This window comes from Salvelinus sp. IW2-2015, linkage group LG3 (assembly GCF_002910315.2).
Source record: "Salvelinus sp. IW2-2015 linkage group LG3, ASM291031v2, whole genome shotgun sequence".
NCBI classification, from domain to species: domain Eukaryota; kingdom Metazoa; phylum Chordata; class Actinopteri; order Salmoniformes; family Salmonidae; genus Salvelinus; species Salvelinus sp. IW2-2015.
Genome location: NC_036840.1, coordinates 10,808,519 through 10,825,362, shown reverse-complemented (window position 1 = coordinate 10,825,362; position 16,844 = coordinate 10,808,519). Strand labels below are relative to the sequence as shown.

At 41.8% G+C, this 16,844-nt stretch overlaps 1 pseudogene; it reads right to left on the bottom strand.

The window, feature by feature from the left end:
- The window catches only part of LOC111956101 (small ribosomal subunit protein eS1-like), a 102,616-nt pseudogene that overhangs the window by 21,574 nt on the left and 64,198 nt on the right, over nucleotides 1–16,844 (bottom strand).

Sequence of the window (16,844 nt, the reverse complement as noted above, 5' to 3'; positions counted from 1 at the left end):
ACCATATCTTCCCCCACCAGACTAGCCTGTGAGGAGTGAGCCAGCCTTATGTGAATCATATTTTGAAATCGCAGTGAGACGTCTCAGATGTGACACGGAGAACGACACAGAAAGGTCATTGGGTTCAGCTGACAGAAAATGTCACAGGTGTACTTAAAGAAACGGTGAAAGAACCAGTATGGCGTGATGGGAGGAGACAAAATGACAGAACACGTCTTCAAAGAGCCCGAGCCAGATGATGGAAACTATCATGAAAGCATGTCTCTTTCCTCCTGTGTGCGTGTGAGCGTGCGCATGCGTGCGCGTGTGCGCGCGTGTGTGTGCAGATGGGAGCCGGTTTTGTGTCTCTACTATATGGCAGGTGCAAGTTCATAACCTTTTTGATCCTTTGATATCCGACTGAGGGGAGAGGAGGAGGAAAGGTGGAGAAGAGGAGGGAGGAGGAGGAGAATCCAGTCTGTCTATCCTCATTAGACATGTATTTTTCCCCCAGCTTCTGACAACCCTGCTTTGACTGAACCATGTTCATTATCTGGACCCCATCCTGCCTCATGTGAACAGCCCTTGAAACAGGTTTCTATCACTGTGTGTGTGTGTGTGTGATGTGTGTATTCATGTATGCTGACAGGCCCGCATAAAAGGAAGAAGAATATAAAGAAAAGTGTGGTATCTATCTGTGCTGAACATCTAAGTACAGATGTCGGATCTGCATTTGAGAAAAGTATCCTGCAGCAACAGGAAATGTGAATTATTTTCTGGATTATAGTTAATGGSCATTTTTTAAACCTGAATCTCATTTTGGTAAATGACGTCTTGAACAGAGGCATTCCTTTTTTCCACTGAGCATTACAGCGCTATGTCTATCTCATCCTTCATAATGCCTTAGAAATCATCATCACTTGTTAATTCGTTCATGCATTTATGCATCTATGAACTCATGTGTGAAGGTGTTGCATTGAGGTAGGCTTATGCGTTCTCTTTTGTGACTTTTGTATAAATGTTATAATTACTCAACATCGTGGTGTTATTTTACTGAAGAAAAAAAAATGACAATACCTTCAGACTTCTCTTTCACTGTGAATGTGAAATGAGTCCGAGAGTGATGCTAAATTATCAGGTAGAATCTTGCCGAGCGACGGTGGGAAAAAGTAGACGTGGTCGGGTCGTGGTGAAACAGCTCAGGTTAATTTAAGGCTATCACGTCGGCTAATTTGTTTTAAATGAAACCGTTGTTGGCGTGCGTTCAGTGTGTGTCCAATTAGCGACTGTGTAACTTCAGGATGGAGCTTCTTCCTGTCACATTTGCCAAAGCAGACAGCTGAACATTAGTCATGAACTGTCAATGTAACTGTCTCTTGCCCTCTCTCTCTTCCCCTCTCTCTCTCTCTCCTTCTCACACACGGGAGGATACATTCAACAGCAAAGTGAGACCGGGGGGGGGTGAGAAATCATCCTCCTCTGAGCATCTTGCTCCTCCCCAGGCCTTGAGTGAGATTGCCTGCAAGACTGTACCAATCGAAGAAAGAGGGAGTTTGACACGCACAACTCAGCTACACCGGTTCCCACAGTGTATTCTAAGGATTAGTTGTTGTGATTGAGGTCTGATGCAACACTGAATATGAGAAGCAGCAAACAGAAGGTCTAATCATTCACAGTTGTTGTAAACAGTTTTAGGTGGTTCTAATAAAACACCAAGCCTCCTTCAATGCCCATTGCATGCCATGGCAAAGAAAATMATTTTTTGTTTTACTGGTAAGCCTTTTAGATTGAGAGACATGTTCTTCTGAGATTTGAACTGACATCCATTTGACATTACGTGTTGTGAAGAAATGAGGGATGTTTTTCCTCTCCAAACAACATAGACATCATAACGGTCATGGGAATATGGTCAGCACATCAATCACAAAGTGTATACATGTTTGTTCCTATGTAAGACGACGCCGTGTGATGACTAAAACGGGATGTTGACATGTTTTCCGCCAGAAAATATGCATGGTTATATTGTGTATTTTGAAGTCAATTGAAGCAGCATGAAGGAAAAATAACATGAACAATTCTAAAGGATTCAGCTAGAATATTACGTTATTCCCTTTGAAGAGAAATACAACAGCAGTTGGCGAGCTCTGCACGAAATACTCGGAAACGGAGGTATATGAAAACTATCATCTTAGAACCAGACTTGCTCAGAAGAAGGTGAGAGACTCGTTGGCACAATACGAGGACAGCCAATGGTTGAAAGAGAGACAACGTGACCGCAGTGTGAAGACTATATCTCTGTGTGGATAAACACACACATTTACGTTTCATGGGAAAACAGGGGGCCTCCAAACACGTTGTGTGAACGCATCATGGCGTTGTCGTCTAGTTTCTCGGTGTTTACCTGATGGATGACATGATCAGTAAGTGGGGAGGAAGAGAGGCAGGAAAACAGCTTGTACTGCATAGTAAATTCCAGCTCTGCCAGACACTAGGCAGCGCTTTATTACTTTTCTAAGTAAATATATAATTTAGCAAGTCACTTCCTCCTTATGCAGGATCACTAGACTGTAGCTGTGCTGTTCTTACGCTGAGAGCTTTTTGAACGGAAATCTTATAAGACGGCTCTATAGCGGGATGAATGGCATGGATAGTTCTAAGGTCACTGGATTAAGTTATATAGTGCATACAGTTTTCAGTTATAGTACAGCAATCATCAATATGAATTAAAACACTTAAAAAAGTTTCAAAACAGTGCTTGGTGCAATGAGAACCGTCGGAGGAACTTCCTTGCAAGATTATTGACTACAAACATTGTATAACGCAATAAATATGTATTACGGTTGCAATTAGGCTAAATGTCAGACCACTTGAGACCACTTGATCTCATCTTAAAATATGGAGTGTATTGCAATTAGTTTTGTTTTCATTTGTTTGTGTTTTAACACATTGCCTCAAGGAAGTGCTAAAAATGTATGGTTCTTTTGGAATCTTAATGAGAAAGGGAAAAGTTGAAGTCGGAAGTTTACATACACTTAGGTTGGAGTCATTAAAACTCGTTTTTCAACCACTCCACTAATTTCTTGTTAACCAACTATAGTTTTGGCAATGTCAGTTAGGACATCTACTTTGTGCATGACACAAGTCATTTTTCCAACAATTGTTTACAGACAGATTATTTCACTTATAATTCACTGTATCACAATTCCAGTGGGTCAGATGTTTAGATACACTAAGTTGACTGTGCCTTTAAACAGCTTGGAAAATTCCAGAAATTATGTCATGGCTTTAGAAGCTTCTGATAGGCTAATTGACATAATTTGAGTCAATTGGAGGTGTACCTGTGGATGCTTTTCAAGGCCTACCTTCAAACTCAGTGCCTCTTTGCTTGACATCATGGGAAAATCAAAAGAAATCAGCCAAGACCTCCACAAGTCTGCTTCATCCTTGGGAGCAATTTCAAATGCCTGAAGGTACAAACCTGAAGGTTCATCTGTTCAAACAATAGTATGCAAGTATAAACACCATGGGACCACGCAGCCGTCATACCGCTCAGGAAGGAGACGCGTTCCTAGAGATGAACGTACTCTGGTGCGAAAAGTGCAAATCAATCCCAGAACAACAGCAAAGGACCTTGTGAAGATGCTTGAGGAAACAGGTATGAAAGTTTCTATATCCACAGTAAAACGAGTCCTGTATCGACATAACCTGAAAGGCCACTCAGCAAGAAAAAAGCCACTGCTCCAAAACCGCCATAAAAAAGCCAGACTACGGTTTGCAACTGCACATTGGGACAAAGATTGTACTTTTTGGAGAAATGTCCTCTGGTCTGATGAAAACAAATAGAACTGTTTGGCCATAATGACCACCGTTATGTTTGGAGGAAAAAGGGGAAGGCTTGCAAGCCGAAGAACACTATCCCAACCGTGAAGCACGGAGGTGACAGCATCATGTTGTGGGGTTGCTTTGCTGCAGGAGGGACTGGTGCACTTCACAAAATATATGGCATCATGAGGGTGGAAAATTATGTGGATATATTGAAGCAACATCTCAAGACATCAGTCAGGAAGTTAATGCTTGGTCGCAAATGGGCCTTCCAAACGGACAATGACCCCAAGGCATACTTCCAAAGTTGTGGCAAAATGGTTTAAGGACAACAAAGTCAAGGCATTGGAGCGGCCATCACAAAGCCCTGACCTCAATCCCATAGAAAATTTGTGGGCAGAACTGAAAAAGCGTGTGTGAGCAAGAAGGCCTACAAACCTGACTCAGTTGCACCAGCTCTGTCAGGAGGAATGGGCCAAAATTCCCCCAATTTATTGTGGGAAGCTTGTGGAAGGCTAGCTGAAACGTTTGACCCAAGTTAAACAATTTAAAGGCAATGCTACCATATACTAATTGAGTGTACGTAAACTTCTGACCCACTGGGAATGTGATGAAGAACTAAAAGATGAAGTAAATCATTCTCTCAASTATTGTTATGACATTTCATGTTCTTAAAATAAAGTGGTGATCCTAACTGACCTAAGACAAGGAATTTTTACTAGAATTAAATGTCAGGAATTGTGAAAAACTGAGTTTAAACATATTTGGCTAAGGTGTATGTAAACTTCCGACTTCAACAGTTGCTAATATRTTATATCTGCAAAACTGCCTAATGCAAAAATCCAAATGAGAGGATTTTAAGCAACTAACAACACCCATCTCTGTAGCTATTGAACCAAATTGACCCCTACAACACACATTTTTGCAAGCTACTAGAGAGATAACACCAAATTCTTATGGAAAAAACATATTAATTACAAAGTAATAAGCATTCACGTTGAATTGTGTTTTATGGTTGAGGTGAATAAATACATACCGTTAGTGAGCCTCATAGCGTGATGCAGCTCCAGCAGGAGGGCTTCATTTCCTCTGTGCTTTCTGCATCATTAATGATGTAATTGATTTATGGCTAAAAACCAGCCCGATCCCACCTGCGAATATCACAATAAAGATTAACATTTGTCAGAAGCCCCGGCAGCATCTATTCCGGGATGGAGAGCTCAGGGAGAATTAGTTRGATAGGAAAAGCATGAGGCTAATTTACCTATATATATAGTATACATATATATTATTATTGTATTATTATTATTAGTATTATATTATTATAGTACCTCCCTAGACTGCAGTCACTCTTGTTGTAAATATTGTGACTTTTTAATCAGCAAGAGTCAACRAGGATGTGGTGCTGCGGTAGGGTAGGGAGGGGGGAGAGGGAGAGGAGAGAGAGAGTGAAAGGACGAGAGCGGGGGAGTCGATTCATCCTCTTGCTGCTTTTTCCCACTGACATGTTCGCTGTTCGCAATCCACCCATGTAATCCATCACAGAAACATTRATTGTGTGCGGGGCTCTTCCAGGTCTCTAGTACAAAGTCGCTAATGACGGGCCTGTCATCGTGACTCTTCCCCAGGAAGGGAGCTTGGAGAGCGGGGTGGGCCTTTGCCAAGCTTCCTGGACCTCCGGGAGGCCCAGCCGGGGCCAAGCCTTAACCTCCTAACTTCTCTGGGTCACCTGATCAAGACATATATCCCAAAGCAGTATCCCAGGAGAAACAGTCACTGTTGAGACTTCTTCACCCAATGAGACAGTGTTCTTTTAGACATTTTAAACATGTCCAGACACCGTAGACTATAGACTATAAAAAAAAGGAGAGCATTGATGGATTGCAGACACGGATATGTCTCGGTTGGACGTGCCTCAGTATCTTGGCTGTTTAAAGCTCTGACCCGGTAATTACCAGCAACTCCTGTGCAACCTCAGCGCTCTGCTCTCTCTCTGCCCCCAATGTCTATGTGTTCACCGGTGGAAAAGGTATTGCTAATGACAGAAGAAGGTTACCCAATTTATCTTCAGGCAAAAACCTTTCAAAGCAAGACTCCCATATCCCCACTGAGCACAGATTGCTAGAAGGCAAAAATACAGCAAATAGCAACAGCTGGGACTTTAAGCCAGGTCCAGACCAGGCTAAGAAATAACACAACCAGAAAATCATTTCAATTTTTCACACTTCGAGAACATGTGGAGGTCTCTCACAAGGGTTGCCCTCTAAGAGAGTATAGGCTCTTGGAACTTCCATTATGGATTAAATAATATATGCTGTGGGCAAGGATATGTGTGTGGTTTACCGTTTATACGATTTAAATTATATAGAGTATATTCTCTACCGCAAAGAATATAGTAGCAGCTGTGGAGTATATGTCTTGATACTACTGTTGATTGAGGCCCCATTCATTTCAAATAGTACAGGTAAAGGTGAAAACTATTGTTTTACTATCCTTGTGGGGACAAAACAATTGATTCCCATTCAAAATCCTATTTTCCCTAATCCCTAACCCTAACCCTAAACTAACCCTTCACCTAAAATAGCCTTTTTCCTTGCTGGGACTGGCGAAATGTCCCTACTTCTCTGAATTGCTGTTGTTTTACTCTCCTTGTGTGGACTTCAGGTCTACACGCACGCACGCACACGCACACGCACACGCACACGCACACGCACACACACACACACACACACACACACACACACACACACACACACACACACACAGGCGTCATGCACCCATTATTTTAGAGGGGACATAATGACAAAGTAAAAACAGGTTTTTATACATTTTTTCCAATGTATTAAACATCTAAAAATCTAATATCACATGTACATAAGTATTCAGACCCTTTACTCAGTACTTTGTTGAAGCACCTTTGGCAGAGATTACATCCTCAAGTCTTCTTGGGTATGACGCTACAAGCTTGGCACAATGGATTTGGGGAGTTTCTCCCATTCTTCTCTGCAGATCCTCTCAAGCTCTGTCCGATTGGATGTGGAGCGTTGCAGCACAGCTATTTTCAGGTCTCTCCAGAGATGTTTGATCAGGTTCAAGTCCTGGCTCTGGCTGGGCCACTCAAGGACATGGAGTACTGCAGAGATGGTTGTCCTTCTGGAAGGTTCTCCCCTCTTCACAGAGGAACTCTGGAGCTCTGTCAGAGTGAACATCGGGTTCTTGGTCACCTCCCTGACCAAGGCCCTTCTCGCCCGATTGCTTAGTTTTGCCGGGCAGCCAACTTTAGAAAGAGTTTTGGGGGTTCCTAACTTCTTCCATTTAAGATTTATTAACATCTTTATTTAACTAGGCAAGTCAGTTAAGAGCAAATTCTTATTTACGGGAACGGGGGCCTGGGATTAAAAATAAAAATAAATACATTATACACAAACAAACAAAACACACATCACAACAAGAAAGACAACACTACATAAAGAGAGACCTAAGACAACAACATAGCAAGAGCAAGGCAGCAACACATGACAACACAGCATGGTAGCAACACAACATAACAACAACATGGTACCAACACAGCATGGCAGCAGCATAAAACACGGTACAAACATTATTGGGCACAGACAACAGCACAAAGGGCAAGACGGTAGAGACAACAATACATCACGCTAAGCAGCCACAACTGGCAGTAAGAGTGTCCATGATTGAGTCTTTGAATGAAGAGATTGAGATAAAACTGTCCAGTTTAAGTGTTTGTTGCAGTTCGTTCCAGTTGCTAGCTGCAGCGAACTGAAAAGAGGAGCGACCCAGGGATGTCTGTGCTTTGGGGACCTTTAACAGAATGTGACTGGCAGAACGGGTGTTGTATGTGGAGGATGAGGGCTGCAGTGGATATCTCAGATAGGGGGGAGTGAGGCCTAAGAGGGTTTTATAAATATGCATCAACCAGTGGGTCTTGCGATGTGTATACAGAGATGACCAGTTTACAGAGGAGTATAGAGTGCAGTGATGTGTCCTATAAGGAGCATTGGTGGCAAATCTGATGGCCGAACGGTAAAGAACATCTAGCCGCTCAAGAGTACCCTTACCTGACGATCTATAAATTATGTCTCCGTTATCTAGCATGGGTAGCATGGTCATCTGAATCAGGATTAGTTTGGCAGCTGGGGTGAAAGAGGAGTGATTACGATAGAAAAAAACAAGTCTAGATTTAACTTCAGCCTGCAGCTTTGATATGTGCTGAGAGAATGACAGTGCAYYRTCTAGCCMTACTCCCAAGTACTTGTATGAGGTGACTATCGCAAGCTCTAAACCCTCAGACGTAGTAATAACACCTATGGGAGGAGGGGCATTCTTCTTACCAAACCACATGAACTTTGTTTTGGAGTTATTCTGAACAAGGTTAAGGGTAGAGAAAGCTTGTTGGACACTAAGAAAGCTTTGTTGTAGAACATTAACACAAAATCTGGGGAGGGGCCAGCTGAGTATAAAACTGTATCATCTGCATATAAATGGATGAGAGAGCTTCCTACTGCCTGCGCTATGTTGTTGATGTAAATTGAGAAGAGTGTGGGGCCTAAGATCGAGCCTTGGGGTACTCCCTTGGTGACAGGCAGTGGCTGAGACAGCAGCTTTTCTGACTTTATACACTGCACTCTTTGAGAGAGGTAGTTAGCAAACCAGCCCTAAGACCCCTCAGAGATACCAATACTCCTTAGCCGGCCCACAAGAATGGAATGGTCTACCGTATCAAAAGCTTTGGAGACCACTGTGTTCTTGGGGACCTTCAATGCTGCAGAATTTTTTTGGTACACTTCCCCAGATCTGAGCCTTGACACAATCTTGTCTCGGAGCTCTCCGGACAATTCCTTTGACCTCATGGCTTGGTTTATGCTCTGACATACACTGTCAACTGTGGAACCTTCTATAGACAGGTGTGTGCCTGTCCAAATCATGTCCAATCAATTGAATGTACCACAGGTGTAGTCCAATGAAGTTGTAGAAACATCTCAAGGATGATCAATGGAAACAGGTTGCACCTGAGCTCAATTTCGAGACTCATAGGTAAGTGTCTGAATACTTATGTAAATAAGGTATTTCTGTTTTTTATTTTTTTATCAATTAGCAAAAATTCCAAAACCTGTTTTTGCTTTGTCATTATGGGGTCCTGTGTGTAGATTGATGAGACATGTTTTTTCATCCATTTTAGAATAAGGCTGTAACGTAACAAAACGTATAATAAAAAAATAAAAATAGCTGACAGGTCATTTTTATAAATCATAAAATGTGGGCTTAAAAATAAAGTTTAGTAATTAATGTAACATAAAAAAAAGACACATTTGCGGGCCTTTGTGCCCCCTACGAGCATGACGCCACTGCACGCATGCACCCCCCAAAACACACACACACACACACACACACCACACACACACACACACACACACACACACACACACACACACACACACACACACACACACACACACACACACACAGTGAACAAAAAGAAAATAAACTGACTGGGATAATAACATATAATGGCTGAAGATCAGAGAGAGTGTGACGGACTGGGTGATCAAGCTGAAAAAAAAATTGAGGAAAGACGTCCACAGCTGTTAGCAGCTAAACACTGATTAAACACTGATTAATCAACTGAGGCTGGGGGAGTTTTTCAAGCATTCGCCAACCACTTCTACAGGCCTGAGTAGATAGATACGCAATCATGAGGTATTGTGATTCAGAGTACTTTTAGCTTCTTAATAAGACTGTGGTTGCCGATCAATGTCAATGTATTCCATTGTGAAATGTTTAAATAATTGAATCTCTATCAGATTCCAGGTTTGCCCAAAATGCTAATGTATACTTAATGAGTGGACAACTAGGCTAGTTAATAGGCCTTGAAGTCGGATCCTTATCTCTGAACAGCAAATTCTCCAGTGTTAAAGGGATACTTTGGGAGGGCCTTCATCTACTTCCCCAAAGTCAGATGAACTTGTGGATACCATTTGAATGTTTCTGCGTGTGGTTTGACGGGCGGCACACAACTGACCCAGCTTGTCCGGGTTAGGGGAGGGTTTGGCTAGCCGGGATGTCCTTGGCCCGTCACGCTCGCCAGGTGTACAGTGTTTCCTCCGACACATTGGTGCGGCACTGGTTACCACCCATGACTGTATTTGTTAGTGTCAGAGACATGGTTGTTGTATTCATACATGTTCAGTCCTGTGACCTTTACCAAGTGAGCTCCTAAGTGAATATATAATTAATAAATGAAATGATTTAACACATTACAACAAATATTTAATAAGGCTTTATTTTGAGGGACTAGTTTTACCCTAATACAATTGCCTCAAGGTTTTCAGGCCTGCAAGTCACATTCGATCAGTTTAGAAAAATGTATGTTATTTATATTTGAGTATAAATTGAGTTAATCAATCAATGTAGAATCGATGCAGTAATTGAGCTAACCCTACTTAGCAATTGCACTAGAACTAGTTCAAAAACATAAATATTGAAAGAAATAATTCTAAAAATAAACCAACAATAGAGCATGCTGGTAAATATGATAATGAAGGGTGTGTTTTTTGTTTAAAACTGGTTATTAACACCAACAATGGGGTTCTTTTAGAAGCAATGAGTGTTAACTGAACACTTACAGAGTTAATGTAATACCTGAATCAACACTGGAATGCTACACTGAAAAATCAACACTAGGTAACAATGGCCAATTTGCTGTGTGGCATCTCCACCGCAGGACATCATTTTCGGGCAACTCTGCCCGGCCTAAGCCACCCTCCTGGCGTCTCCAAGGACCGGGATAATGGAAATGCCCGGCCATTCATCTCCAAACCACAGATTCTATGTTCTCTGCTGTCATTCACACCACACGAACGACAGGACACCCAACGATTTGAAGCGCACACCGTTTTGACACCGCGATGCTCCGCTGAACATCCACTGTGTGTGCGGCATCCACAGAAGGTAACCCACTATGCCTGTTTGGCAGCACTGATGAAGGGATTACAGAGGAGGAAGAGGCCATTTTAGCCAGGAAATTGCTGTATTAAAGCACAGCAGACTGCATGGATGCATCCTTAATAACACCCTATTCCCTATATAGTGCACTATAGAGCTCTGGTCGAATGTAGTGCACTATATAGGGCATAGGGTGTTATTARGGATGCATCCATGCAGTCTGCTGTGCTTTAATACAGCAATTTCCTGGCTAAAATGGTCAAAAGTAGTGCATATACAGGGAATAGTGTGTCATTTGGGACGAAGAATGGCTTCAGTAATATAGTCATAAAAGCGTAGCATGAAAAATGTGCATATGGATCAGGCAATAAACATACTTGCTCGGTGTTGGAAGTTTTACAAGAGTTTCACTTTCGGCTAATGCGCCATGAAATGTGACTGAAGCTGTATGGATATGTCCATAAAAAAACTTTGAGCGAAATTAAAATTATGTAAATGACAGGCAGGTCCCATGTAAGAAAGCATTTCATAAATTTTCGGTGCTTTGACATAATTGCGAGCTCTAAATCTATGATCGCTCTAACAAAAGCCAGGCCCATACTGAGGTTGACATTTATTGAGTTTCACCTTTGTGGCACAATAAAACGAGGGAAAAGGTAGGCAGGCAGCAGGCAGGAGAAGTGTGTTCAGAAGAGAACCTGGAACATGAGCTGAACTGACTGAAATATAGAGAAAATTATAGGCTGCAGCGTATGAATATAAAAGGAGAAAATTGGAGCAGCATTTAATTAGGACCTTGCTATTGATTAAGTCAGGGGAGGTATTTTATGAGGAGTTTGATGTACCAGGAATGATTTACTTTTTCATCTGGCAGCAGGCTAGAAAACAGGAGTTGATCCATCCTCTGGAAATATGGTGCTGTCAAATGAGGAAATTGAAGATAAGTGAAGAGAATATTGGTATATACGAGGCTGTGTGTCTGTCTGTGTGTCTGTGTGTCTGTGTGTCTGTGTGTCTGTGTGTCTGTGTGTCTGTGTGTGTGTGTGTGTGTGTGTGTGTGTGTGTGTGTCTGTGTGTCTGTGTGTCTGTGTGTCTGTGTGTCTGTGTGTCTGTGTGGCTGTCTGTCTGTCTGTCTGTCTGTCTGTCTGTCTGTCTGTCTGTCTGTCTGTCTGTCTGTCTGTCTGTCTGTCTGTCTGTCTGTCTGTCTGTCTGTCTGTCTGTCTGTCTGTCTGTCTGTCTGTCTGTCTGTCTGTCTGTCTGTCTGTCTGTCTGTCTGTCTGTCTGTCTGTCTGTCTGTCTGTCTGTCTGTCTGTCTGTCGTCTGTCTGTCTGTCTGTCTGTCTGTCTGTCTGTCTGTCTGTCTGTCTGTCTGTCTGTCTGTCTCTGTCTGTCTGTCTCTGTCTGTCTGTCTGTTCTGTCTGTCTGTCTTGTCTGTCTGTCTGTCTGTCTGTCTGTTCTGTCTGTCTGTCTGTCTGTCTGTCTGTGGTGTGTGTGTGTGTGTGTGTGTGTGTGTGTGTGTGGTGTGTGTGTGATGGCTGCATCTTGGAACAGCTAAGCTAAGATGAAGTGGAGTGTGGTGTTGACGCTGCTGCTGTGTGTGTCTGTCGGTCTCTGTGGTTCTACCCTTTATGCTGCTGCAGATTGATGCCCTCCGCCATACAGCAAGAGGCGTTCTGATAGGATGAACTTGTTTGGTATCCATTGCAGACTGTTGTCACTCAGATTGAACGGAGAAAATCTATATAATCTATATACAGGTGTTCTATCTTAATTTGACCTGTTTTTCAATGCAGGAAAATAATCCTGCAGCAACAGGAAAAGTGAATTATTATGTAGATTAGAATGTTTGTATGGTTTGATGCATTGTTTTGTTAGGATGAATCAAATCTGACATTTTAAAGTGGAAATTACAAACTATAGAATCCTTTTTAAACCTGGAATACATTACAATTTGTTCTCTGCGACAACAGAGTGAGCAAATTAAAATATTACGTCTGTACCAATAATTTCCTTGCATGAGACGCACACGCACACGCACAAGCACACACACACCAATCCCCTCCATGGCTGTGTGACTGAACAGCGCCTAAAGCCTGTCCTGCTCTGTTGGGGTGTAACTGATTCCTGTCCACCCGTCACAGGTGCTCTTCTTCCTGCTGATGACAGTACCATCAAAACACTGGTCCCTTCAGCACAGACCACAACAATATGAGAAAAAACACTCTCTCTTTCGCAGTAGCTAACCTTTAGCCTGCTACTGTCAATAGACTGATTAATGCCATGCCAAAAACGTTTTGGCGATGACAGTGGACTGAATACTCAATCTTTCTCTTGAACTGTTATCATTTCAGACTCAGAATACTCATGGAGGAAGAATGTACATAATGGCTCTAAATTCATGTTCCAAATCCCATCTAATGTCATGATTGACATGCGCAGTGGAGTACGAACGAGATAATGTTTCGAGAAGTTGCATATAAATAACGTGTTGAAAAATGACAAAAGTGGTCAATCTGACAATAAGACAAATGGAATGCAAATATTCAGATGTCTTTTCCTGGTATATCCTGAAGAAGAGTCAGAATGCTCTTGGAAAAATGTGAACTCCCATTTGCTCAGATACCGTTGCTATGTACTCCAGTGTACTAAATCCACATCCCTGCTATTTCGGAACATTGTGTTCTTTCTATCCAGCAGCCCTGTAGTGAAGGCATTATAGCTTCACGCACTTTGTTTTCCCCACTGTCAGCCTTGCTCAATCATGTCTCCTTGCTGTCCCACTAGCTGCTCTCGCTCACACAAACACACAAAAGTGCATGCAAGTACACACGCAACAGTAGGCAACACACCCACACCACACACACACACACACACACACACCACACACACACACACACACACAACACACACACCACACACACACACACACACACACACACACCACAACACACACACACACACACACACACACACACACACACACACACACCAACACAACACACACACACACACACACCACCGACCCGCTCTCTCCTGACAATAACAGTCATTATCACCAGCACGAGGAGGCATGGCGCTCCCCAAGATGGAGACAGCCTGGCCACGTGATCTAAAGGTCACACATTAGGGGAGGAGCTTAGAGGAGCGGAGAAGAGGAGTGGGGAACACACAGGGCACAATCACACCGGTACAAAGACACCTCGCTTTGTTCGTTCACTCGCTCTACATTCAGGGTCTATCTCGACTACAGTACACAATACAAGTGGATATAGACGTACTGAGAGCAGACAATGTGAGAGCGCTGCTTGAGATGCTCTGTATCCTAGGCTTAGAGTAATGGATAGCGTAAAGTAGCAAACGTGTGTTTTGATCATGTAGCGCTTAAATATTGCACACCTTTCCGTTGTACAAAGAAGGTCATTTCCATGTAAAAGGACCCATGAGCACTGGCGTAACAGATACGAGCTCTGGGGGCCCATGTTTGTCATTCATAAACCTTTTTAATTTGCATATGTACTAGGAAGCTAAGTGTTTGTATCCTGGGCTTCAGGACTGTGGCTGAAAATAAAATAAATKAACTGATTGAGCGTGTATGGGGGATATGGGTGAACACATGCCATGGTCAAGGCTACGATGGTGCCAGTGCAATGAGTAGAGCTTACTCAGGTGCTCAAAAGCGCATGTCAGACCGGGAGCCTAATGCTTTTTTAGGTAGTTCTTTATGAGTTTTAGTTTAGAAAACGATCTCCCTGCGGAAGCAACAGTTACAGAGATGATAAAAACAGCTTGATTGCCGTAGCAACATCAGGGAAACTGGGCAGAAGGGAGGGGTTATTAAAATGCAGCAGTTCTGCAAGATCTTTAATTGAGCTTCTCGCCTTCTCCTTAATGGCTGGCCCCAACACGTTACGGAAAGAGATKAACTGTATCGGAAGCTCTGGGGACAGGTCTACTGGATACTGGACAGACAATAAATTGCCAGRTGCAAACAGATTATCATCTTTAGGGGATAACAGCGTTTCGCGATTTCGTTTATACTGGTGAACCAGAGGTTGAGTAGTGTATTTGCAATATCAACTGTGTTACGACAGTGCCCATGGGCACCCACATGTGACGTTCATAGGAGTATGTCAAATTGGGTGTCAAATGAAATCTAAGAGTCTATATTTTTGAGAAATTAAAACATACACAGTATACATTTTCCGACCATTTTCCATCCCGAAAAATTAGGAATAAGCAAAGGCTTTGATTTCTGTCAAACAGAAGGAAAGGGGTTCTTAGAAAATATCTACCAGAAAAAGTATTTAAAAAGGTATAAAAAATACATAAAAATACAATAATGTTGAAGTAAAGACCCCTGCCAACTAATATCAACACATATTTGGTTTTGGAGAAATATTTCTGCCTACCCCAAGTTTAAGAAACATTGCCTTGTACCTTGAAATTCTGTTACCAAAACCCCACATATCTTTAAGATATTTTGTACTGAGCTATCCAAACTTTTGAACCCAACTGTGGTTTGTGACTACTACGAGTTTTGCTACGGCAAAATTTGGACTTGTTTGGGCGCAGAACTCATTGAAATAATAGACAGTGTGTAGAATAATACCCAAATATGCAAAGAAGGATATTGCATATTTATACCTTTGTCTACCTATTTAGGATACATCATCATGAAAGACATATCCATAATTATGAATTTCTGTGTAGTACAGATCAGAAACACACGAGGAAATTTCATTACCGCAATTCCGTTACTGGGTGTAAATCCACTTCACTTACTGTAATTCAATAACCAAAATCAAAATGTTCAAAGTCAATGTGCTAATTAGTCACTAACCAAGAAACAACTTCATCAGATGACAGTCTTATAACATGTTATACAATAAATTTATGTTTTGTTCGAAAATGTGCATATTTGAGGTATAGATCATAGTTTTACATTGCAGCTACCATCAAAAATATCACCAAAGCAGCCAGAATAATTACAAGAGAGCAACGTGAAATACTAAATACTCATCATAAAACATTTATGAAAAATACAGGTGTACAGCAAATGAAAGATAAACATCTTGTGAATCCAGCCAATATTTCCCGATTTTTTAAGTGTTTTACAGCGAAAACACAATATGCATTATATTAGCTTACCACAATAGCCACACACACAAACACATTTATTCAACCGCATAGATAGCATTTGCAAAAACCAGCAAAAGATATAAAATTAATCACTAACCTTGAACAACTTCATCAGATGACAGTCTTATAACATCAGGTTATCAATACACTTATGTTTTTGTTCGAAAAATGTGCATATTTAGAGCTGCAAACCGTGCTTATACATTGTGAAATTGTAGCAACATTTCCCAGAATGTCAGGAGCTATTTGGACACTCACCTAATCTGACCAGAACTCATCATAAACTTTACATAAAAATACTTGTTGTATGGCAAATGAAAGATACACTGGTTCTTAATGCAACCACCCGTGTTAGATCTTTTAAAAAATAACTTTACCATAACAAACAGCTTGCGTTATTGCGAGACAGCGCCGCAAAAACGGCGGAGAATAGAAATAAATTTTCCACAGAAATAACGAAATACATCATAAATTGTTCTTACTTTTGCTGAGCTTCCATCAGCATCTTGTACAAGGAGTCCTATTTCCAATATAAATCGTTGTTTGGTTTTAGAATGTCCTTTTCTCCTGTCGATTCGTGCCACAATGCTAGCCAATGTGATGAAGTTCCCAGTTTTCTCTCGACGCAAAGAACGGAAAACTCCAAAAGTCCCAATAAACGTTGAATAAACTGATGAAACTCGGTTGAAAAAACCTACTTTATGATGTTTTTCTAATATGTATCAAATAAAATCAGATCCGGAGAATATTAGCCGTGTATACGAACGCTTATCAGAAGACAATATGGAGGTGCTTCGTGCGCCTAGGTAGAGAAAGGAAATTCCTGACCTGCCACTCCAAAAAGCTCTTGTTCGACCTCAGATCATGCTAGACACCCCATTCCACCTTCCACTGCCTGTTGACATCTAGTGGAAGGCGTATGAAGTGCATGTATATCGATAA